This window comes from Myxine glutinosa, chromosome 6, assembly GCF_964187855.1.
Source record: "Myxine glutinosa chromosome 6, kmMyxGlut1.1, whole genome shotgun sequence".
Taxonomy (NCBI): domain Eukaryota; kingdom Metazoa; phylum Chordata; class Myxini; order Myxiniformes; family Myxinidae; genus Myxine; species Myxine glutinosa.
In genome coordinates this window covers 9,203,933-9,213,997 of record NC_136266.1, presented here as the reverse complement: position 1 = coordinate 9,213,997, position 10,065 = coordinate 9,203,933, and the positions used below count along the sequence as shown (strand labels likewise).

The 10,065-nt window shown below is 50.4% G+C and overlaps 1 pseudogene; it reads right to left on the bottom strand.

Annotated features, from left to right (window-relative positions):
• Positions 1-269: 269 nt before the first annotated feature.
• On the bottom strand, positions 270-2,159 carry LOC137425221 (protein FAM200C-like; annotated as a pseudogene).
• Positions 2,160-10,065: the final 7,906 nt, after the last annotated feature.

Sequence of the window (10,065 nt, the reverse complement as noted above, 5' to 3'; positions counted from 1 at the left end):
GGCTGGGCCCGGGGCCCTGGCTATTGACGTAGATTCTGTTAACAGCCAGGGCCCTAAGCATGGCAGCCAGGGCCGGGCCCTGGCGGGCCCTGGCTTATTTCAAACACTGGATCTGGTACCCCTGAACAGATAATGTTCTTTAAAAATAACAAAGGAGAGATTACAAACCTCGTTTTATTGCATCAAAACGCAAACAAGCTCAAGGCACGGATCAATGAAAGGAAAGGGTAACTACACAAAACACGTTTGTTGAAATGTCATGTCAAAGGACGCAAAATCAATGAAACAACAATTTAGTCACTAAAGAAGCAATGCCAAAAATCTCACTAAATTTTAGTGAGATGGTTGGCACTGCTTCTTAGCTATCAGATCCGGAATTCGTGGTCGCGTGCCAGAGAGAGCACAGCGCAGAATTCCTTCAACGTTCAGCTTGCTTCTGTATTTGGTCTTGACAGCGACCAGCGCGGAGAATGCAGCCTCGCAGAGATACTTGGATCCGAACATCGTCAGAATCCGAACAGCTTGAAGCGAGATCAGAGGATAAACAGGAAGATACTTGACCCAGAATGTCTCCAGGTCCAGAATTTCAAAGTCATCCTCAGCCGAGGAGTTGAACTTCAGCTCCAGAAACTCCTCCAGGACCTCGTCCGAAACATCAGCTACGTCGCATTGGAATGGGTTTTTGATGAATTTCCAGGTCTTTCGCTTTTCGTCCAAGTCAGGAAAGTAGCGGATGAAATCCGCTTTGAGTTCAGTCAGATGATCGATGATTTGGTTCTATAACTTTGAATCGAGAAGGCCGTCCGGAACGGCAGAGTCCAAGTTTGGGAAACAAGCTATGTTTCTGGCCTCCATTCGGCATTTCCAGAGGTCGAGTTTAGCCATGAAGGCTCGAATGGCGTCGTATTGCGTGATAATGTTTATGTGCTTCCCTTGCAGTTTTTGGTTGATACCGTTGAGTGCTTCGAAGATGTCTACGAGGTAAGCTAGAGACAGTTGACATTCTCGGGACTGGAACATTTTGTAGAGATCCGCCTTCTGCTGCACGTCTAGGAATGTTGCGACTTCTTCCCTCAGCTCGTAGACTCGCCCCAACATGTTTCCCTTCGAAAGCCAATGCACGTTTGTGTGGAAAAGCAAGGCTTGATGATCGCAGTCCAAGTCCTTGCACAGCTGTTTGAACAGGCGACTGTTTAAGGCTCCACCTTTGATAAAGTTGACTACCTTGATAGCCAGGTTCAGGAAATCCCTCATTTCAGCGGGCAGGGTCTTAGATGCTAAGGACTCACGATGGATAACGCAGTGTGTACCAATAGCAGAGGGACTCTTTTGTTTCACCTTCGTAACGAAACCCGAACGCGAGCCAAGCATGGCCGGAGCTCCGTCTGTGCAAACACCTACCAACGCGTCCCATGAAAGTCGATTTTCTTCGAAGAACTTCGATACCACTTCAAAGACATCCGCTGCTGTCGTGTACGTTTCCAGGGGATGACAAAATAGCATTTCCTCCTTCACGCTGTCACCTAATATGAAACAAGCATACATGAGCAGCTGAGAACACTGAGCCACGTCTGTCGTTTCGTCGCATTGGATGGCAAAGACAGGCGAGGCCCTTATCTGGTCAGTCACTTGTTCTTTGATGTCCTGAGACATTTCATCGATCCGTCCCTTGATGGTATCGTTTGACAGGGAGATATCCGAGAGTTTGTTCACACTATCCTTCCCCAGGATGAGCTCTGCCGCTCGCAGTAGACTCGGTTTAATGAGAGTCTCTCCGATTGTATGGCTCTTCTTGTTCTTTGCTACTAGCAGGGCAATCTCGTAGGACGCCTCAACGATCTTTGACGTCTGTTGCCGAAATGTCCCACTGCTGTCCAACTTAGCTCGCTTCAAGGCTTCCCTTTTCGCCACAAAGAATGCCTGTGATTTGTCTGCTAGTTCAGGATGGGTTGTCCTCAAGTGGCGTTCCAAACGTGTTGGCCGCATGGCATCATTGCTCAGAGTCTTGTATCATATAACGCACTGAGGAACCTCTGCGTCACCCTTTTGAAGTGCCACAAATCCGAACTTGATGTACTCGTCTTGGTATTTCCTCTTTTTCGCACTCATTGCCATTGACTTCGATTCCAGTTAATAATCTGTCGGAAGAAAAAAAGAAGTGTTAGTTGAGACTGAAACAAACTAGGCATTATATAAGGCGCTATCTTTTCGGTTAATTAATTTTTTCAGTAGGGGGATTATAATTTCCGTTTGGGGTTATTTAGACGTTTATACTGCCGTCCCGCACCCCCTCTGAAAATTGCTCACGCCCCCCTAGGGGGGCGCGCCCCACAGGTTAAGAACCGCTGTCCTAGACCAAAGCGTCACCTCCGACCCAAAGGGTCTTCTGGAGGCCTCAGCCCGGCCACTCTGTCAACAGACAGAGATTTATTCATTGGTCCCCATTGGCTAAATATCAAGCAGAGCTGTTCTCCCCTATGGGCCGGTGCTCCTGCCTCACACCTAGCTCGGCTTCACGCTGTTGAAACCAAAGCTTTCAGAATTATTGGAATCTCCCGCGATGAAGCTATCTCTGAGGGCCTTTCACTCACTCACCGCAGGCAGGTAGGTGGTCTTTCTGTCTTCTACCGACTCCTCTCCGGCCTTGCACCCCCAGCTCTCTCTGTGCTCTGTCCCCCAAATATTCCTACAGGTCGCACAAGATCTGCCAGCAACCCTCTGATGGTTAAACTGCCGAAATCTCGGCTCTCTGCTCACCTTCACTCTTTCATTCCTCTTTTCTCCCGCCTCTGGAACAAACTCCCTCACTCCCTTCAATCCCACCCCTCCCTCCAGGTCTTTAAAACAGCTGTTCACCACCATCTCTTATCTTCCCCCATCCAAAACCTTGATCTTTTCTACCCCCGCTAATTCACCCCAGATCCACGTTGTTTGAAATTCCAACTTCTTTCCTGGAAGTCCTGACAGTGTCCATATGTTTTATACCTCTCCCACCGCCCCCTTCCCACGCCCCCCCCCCCAAAGCCCTCGCCCTCTCTCAGATCTCTCGATGTCTCCATGTCTCTCGGTCCCTGCTCTCAAATGTTGTGTTTGTGTCCTTCCCCCTCTCTCCCCATCTTGTCTACCGCTCCCTATGTTATATGTTTTATGTGTCGGTTTGTCTTTCTGTGTGATTAATGTTCGCTCTTTCACGAGCCTCGATCTTGTATACAAAAAAAAAAAAAAAAAAAAAAAAAAAAAAAACCAGATTTCGGGCTTATTGACTGTTTTAGGGCCCCAGTCAAGGCCTGCCTTTTTTGCTTGTGAAAAAAGGTAAAAAGTCAAACATTCGAACAGCCTCGGACGTGCACCTTGACCCCATGGCCAAGGCACAACGTCAACAAGGCTGTCCCCATAACAATACACATGCGCCTCAACCCCGAGGGGGAAGCGCATGGTCATTCAAACGCATGCATCATGCCCCCTGAAGGGCCACAATGCATGGTCATACAATTGGGACCACTCCTCTTAATAGGAGTCAGACCCCTTAATCCACCGGCAGGGCATTACTCCTGCCAGGTCCGATTTGCATGCAGTTCTTTGAACGTTTTAGGCCCGCTCGAAGGCCGCCTTTTTTACAATGAAAAAAGGTAAAAAGTCAAACATTTGAATAGCCTTGGACGTGCACCTTGACCCCATGGTCAAGGCACATCGTCAACAAGGCTGTCCCCATAACAATACACATGCGCCTCAACCCCGAGGGGGAAGCGCATGGTCATTCAAACGCATGCATCATGCCCCCTGAAGGGCCACAATGCATGGTCATACAATTGGGACCACTCCTCTTAATAGGAGTCAGACCCCTTAATCCACTGGCAGGGCATTACTCCTGCCAGGTCCGATTTGCATGCAGGTTTATGAACCAGTTTTGGGGCCACAGGGAAGCCCTGCCTTTTTTACTATGAAAAAAGGTAAAAAGTCAAACATTTGAACAGCCTTGGACGTGCACCTTGACCCCATGGTCAAGGCACAACGTCAACAAGGCTGTCCCAATAACAATACACATGCGCCTCAACCCCAAGGTGGAAGCACATGGTCATTCAAACGCATGCATCATGCCCCCCGAAGGGCCACAATGCATGGTCATACAATTGGGACCACTCCTCTTAATAGGAGTGAGACCCCTTAATCCACCGGCAGGGCATTACTCCTGCCAGGTCTGATTTGCATGCAGGTCTTTAAACCTGTTTTGGGGCCACAGGGAAGCCCTGCCTTTTTTACTATGAAAAAAGGTAAAAAGTCAAACATTTGAACAGCCTTGGATGTGCACCTTGACCCCATGGTCAAGGCACAACGTCAACAAGGCTGTCCCCATAACAATACACATGCGCCTCAGCCCCGATGGGGAAGCGCATGGTCATTCAAACGCATGCATCATGCCCCCCGAAGGGCCACAATGCATGGTCATACAGTTGGGACCACTCCTCTTAATAGGAGTGAGACCCCTTAATCCACTGGCAGGGCATTACTCCTGCCAGGTCCGATTTGCATGCAGTGCATATTTATCCGTTTTAGGGCCCCGGACAGGGCCTGCCTTTTTTACAAGAAAAAAGGTAAAAAGTCAAACATTTGATTAGCCTTGGACGTGCACCTTGACCCCATGGTCAAGGCACATCGTCAACAAGGCTGTCCCCATAACAATACACATGCGCCTCAACCCCGAGGGGGAAGCGCATGGTCATTCAAACGCATGCATCATGCCCCCGAAGGGCCACAATGCATGGTCATACAGGTGGGACCACTCCTCTTAATAGGAGTGAGACCCCTTAATCCACCGGCAGGGAATTACTCCTGCCAGGTCCGATTTGCATGCAGTACTTGTGCAACGTTTTGGGCCCGCCGCGAAGGCCTGCCTTTTTTACAGTGAAAAAAGGTAAAAAGTCAAACATTTGAACAGCCTTGGACGTGCACCTTGACCCCATGGTCAAGGCACATCGTCAACAAGGCTGTCCCCATAACAATACACATGCGCCTCAACCCCGAGGGGGAAGCGCATGGTCATTCAAACGCATGCATCATGCCCCCGAAGGGCCACAATGCATGGTCATACAGGTGGGACCACTCCTCTTAATAGGAGTGAGACCCCTTAATCCACCGGCAGGGAATTACTCCTGCCAGGTCCGATTTGCATGCAGTACTTGTGCAACCTGTACCTGTATTGGGGGCCACAGGGAAGCCCTGCCTTTTTTACAAGAAAAAAGGTAAAAAGTCAAACATTTGAACAGCCTTGGACGTGCACCTTGACCCCATGGTCAAGGCACATCGTCAACAAGGCTGTCCCCATAACAATACACATGCGCCTCAACCCCGAGGGGGAAGCGCATGGTCATTCAAATGCATGCATCATGCCCCCGAAGGGCCACAATGCATGGTCATACAGGTGGGACCACTCCTCTTAATAGGAGTGAGACCCCTTAATCCACCGGCAGGGAATTACTCCTGCCAGGTCCGATTTGCATGCAGTACTTGTGCAACCTGTATTGGGGGCCACAGGGAAGCCCTGCCTTTTTTACAAGAAAAAAGGTAAAAAGTCAAACATTTGAACAGCCTTGGACGTGCACCTTGACCCCATGGTCAAGGCACATCGTCAACAAGGCTGTCCCCATAACAATACACATGCGCCTCAACCCCGAGGGGGAAGCGCATGGTCATTCAAACGCATGCATCATGCCCCCGGAGGGCCACAATGCATGGTCATACAGGTGGGACCACTCCTCTTAATAGGAGTGAGACCCCTTAATCCACCGGCAGGGAATTACTCCTGCCAGGTCCGATTTGCATGCAGTTCTTTGCTTCGGCGTTTAGGGCCCGCACGAGAAGGCCTGCCTTTTTTACAAAGAAAAAAGGTAAAAATTCAAACATTTGAACAGCCTTGGACGTGCACCTTGACCCCATGGTCAAGGCACATCGTCAACAAGGCTGTCCCCATAACTATACACATGCGCCTCAACCCCGAGGGGGAAGCGCATGGTCATTCAAACGCATGCATCATGCCCCCGAAGGGCCACAATGCATGGTCATACAGGTGGGACCACTCCTCTTAATAGGAGTGAGACCCCTTAATCCACTGGCAGGGAATTACTCCTGCCAGGTCCGATTTCCATGCAGTACTTGTGCAGCGTTTTGGGCCCGCCGCGAAGGCCTGCCTTTTTTACAGTGAAAAAAGGTAAAAAGTCAAACATTTGAACAGCATTGGACGTGCACCTTGACCCCATGGTCAAGGCACATCGTCAACAAGGCTGTCCCCATAACAATACACATGCGCCTCAACCCCGAGGGGGAAGCGCATGGTCATTCAAACGCATGCATCATGCCCCCGAAGGGCCACAATGCATGGTCATACAGGTGGGACCACTCCTCTTAATAGGAGTGAGACCCCTTAATCCACCGGCAGGGAATTACTCCTGCCAGGTCCGATTTCCATGCAGTTTTTCGCGCCTGTATTGGGGGCCACAGGGAAGCCCTGCCTTTTTTACAAAGAAAAAAGGTAAAAATTCAAACATTTGAACAGCCTTGGACGTGCACCTTGACCCCATGGTCAAGGCACATCGTCAACAAGGCTGTCCCCATAACTATACACATGCGCCTCAACCCCGAGGGGGAAGCAATTGGTCATTCAAACGCATGCATCATGCCCCCGAAGGGCCACAATGCATGGTCATACAGGTGGGACCACTCCTCTTAAAAGGAGTGAGACCCCTTAATCCACTGGCAGGGAATTACTCCTGCCAGGTCCGATTTCCATGCAGTACTTGTGCACATTTAGGGCCCGCGCGAAGGCCTGCCTTTTTTGCAGTGAAAAAAGGTAAAAACTCAAACATTTGAACAGCCTTGGACGTGCACCTTGACCCCATGGTCAAGGCACATCGTCAACAAGGCTGTCCCCAAAACAATACACATGCGCCTCAACCCCGAGGGGGAAGCACATGGTCATTCAAACGCATGCATCATGCCCCCGAAGGGCCACAATGCATGGTCATACAGGTGGGACCACTCCTCTTAATAGGAGTGAGACCCTTTAATCCACTGGCAGGGAATTACTCCTGCCAGGTCCGATTTCCATGCAGTACTTGCGCCCCGTTTTAGGGCCCCGGACAGGGCCTGCCTTTTTTACAAGAAAAAAGGTAAAAAGTCAAACATTTGAACAGCCTTGGACGTGCACCTTGACCCCATGGTCAAGGCACATCGTCAACAAGGCTGTCCCCATAACAATACACATGCGCCTCAACCCCGAGGGGGAAGCGCATGGTCATTCAAACGCATGCATCATGCCCCCGAAGGGCCACAATGCATGGTCATACAATTGGGACCACTCCTCTTAATAGGAGTGAGACCCCTTAATCCACCGGCAGGGCATTACTCCTGCCAGGTCCGATTTGCATGCAGTTCTACCTGTATTGGGGGCCACAGGGAAGCCCTGCCTTTTTTACTATGAAAAAAGGTAAAAAGTCAAACATTTGAACAGCCTTGGACGTGCACCTTGACCCCATGGTCAAGGCACAACGTCAACAAGGCTGTCCCCATAACAATACACATGCGCCTCAACCCCGAGGGGGAAGCGCATGGTCATTCAAACGCATGCATCATGCCCCCGAAGGGCCACAATGCATGGTCATACAGGTGGGACCACTCCTCTTAATAGGAGTGAGACCCCTTAATCCACCGGCAGGGAATTACTCCTGCCAGGTCCGATTTGCATGCAGTACTTGTGCAACCTGTACCTGTATTGGGGGCCACAGGGAAGCCCTGCCTTTTTTACAAGAAAAAAGGTAAAAAGTCAAACATTTGAACAGCCTTGGACGTGCACCTTGACCCCATGGTCAAGGCACATCGTCAACAAGGCTGTCCCCATAACAATACACATGCGCCTCAACCCCGAGGGGGAAGCGCATGGTCATTCAAATGCATGCATCATGCCCCCGAAGGGCCACAATGCATGGTCATACAGGTGGGACCACTCCTCTTAATAGGAGTGAGACCCCTTAATCCACCGGCAGGGAATTACTCCTGCCAGGTCCGATTTGCATGCAGTACTTGTGCAACCTGTATTGGGGGCCACAGGGAAGCCCTGCCTTTTTTACAAGAAAAAAGGTAAAAAGTCAAACATTTGAACAGCCTTGGACGTGCACCTTGACCCCATGGTCAAGGCACATCGTCAACAAGGCTGTCCCCATAACAATACACATGCGCCTCAACCCCGAGGGGGAAGCGCATGGTCATTCAAACGCATGCATCATGCCCCCGGAGGGCCACAATGCATGGTCATACAGGTGGGACCACTCCTCTTAATAGGAGTGAGACCCCTTAATCCACCGGCAGGGAATTACTCCTGCCAGGTCCGATTTGCATGCAGTTCTTTGCTTCGGCGTTTAGGGCCCGCACGAGAAGGCCTGCCTTTTTTACAAAGAAAAAAGGTAAAAATTCAAACATTTGAACAGCCTTGGACGTGCACCTTGACCCCATGGTCAAGGCACATCGTCAACAAGGCTGTCCCCATAACTATACACATGCGCCTCAACCCCGAGGGGGAAGCGCATGGTCATTCAAACGCATGCATCATGCCCCCGAAGGGCCACAATGCATGGTCATACAGGTGGGACCACTCCTCTTAATAGGAGTGAGACCCCTTAATCCACTGGCAGGGAATTACTCCTGCCAGGTCCGATTTCCATGCAGTACTTGTGCAGCGTTTTGGGCCCGCCGCGAAGGCCTGCCTTTTTTACAGTGAAAAAAGGTAAAAAGTCAAACATTTGAACAGCATTGGACGTGCACCTTGACCCCATGGTCAAGGCACATCGTCAACAAGGCTGTCCCCATAACAATACACATGCGCCTCAACCCCGAGGGGGAAGCGCATGGTCATTCAAACGCATGCATCATGCCCCCGAAGGGCCACAATGCATGGTCATACAGGTGGGACCACTCCTCTTAATAGGAGTGAGACCCCTTAATCCACCGGCAGGGAATTACTCCTGCCAGGTCCGATTTCCATGCAGTTTTTCGCGCCTGTATTGGGGGCCACAGGGAAGCCCTGCCTTTTTTACAAAGAAAAAAGGTAAAAATTCAAACATTTGAACAGCCTTGGACGTGCACCTTGACCCCATGGTCAAGGCACATCGTCAACAAGGCTGTCCCCATAACTATACACATGCGCCTCAACCCCGAGGGGGAAGCAATTGGTCATTCAAACGCATGCATCATGCCCCCGAAGGGCCACAATGCATGGTCATACAGGTGGGACCACTCCTCTTAAAAGGAGTGAGACCCCTTAATCCACTGGCAGGGAATTACTCCTGCCAGGTCCGATTTCCATGCAGTACTTGTGCACATTTAGGGCCCGCGCGAAGGCCTGCCTTTTTTGCAGTGAAAAAAGGTAAAAACTCAAACATTTGAACAGCCTTGGACGTGCACCTTGACCCCATGGTCAAGGCACATCGTCAACAAGGCTGTCCCCAAAACAATACACATGCGCCTCAACCCCGAGGGGGAAGCACATGGTCATTCAAACGCATGCATCATGCCCCCGAAGGGCCACAATGCATGGTCATACAGGTGGGACCACTCCTCTTAATAGGAGTGAGACCCTTTAATCCACTGGCAGGGAATTACTCCTGCCAGGTCCGATTTCCATGCAGTACTTGCGCCCCGTTTTAGGGCCCCGGACAGGGCCTTCCTTTTTTACAAGAAAAAAGGTAAAAAGTCAAACATTTGAACAGCCTTGGACGTGCACCTTGACCCCATGGTCAAGGCACATCGTCAACAAGGCTGTCCCCATAACAATACACATGCGCCTCAACCCCGAGGGGGAAGCGCATGGTCATTCAAACGCATGCATCATGCCCCCGAAGGGCCACAATGCATGGTCATACAATTGGGACCACTCCTCTTAATAGGAGTGAGACCCCTTAATCCACCGGCAGGGCATTACTCCTGCCAGGTCCGATTTGCATGCAGTTCTACCTGTATTGGGGGCCACAGGGAAGCCCTGCCTTTTTTACTATGAAAAAAGGTAAAAAGTCAAACATT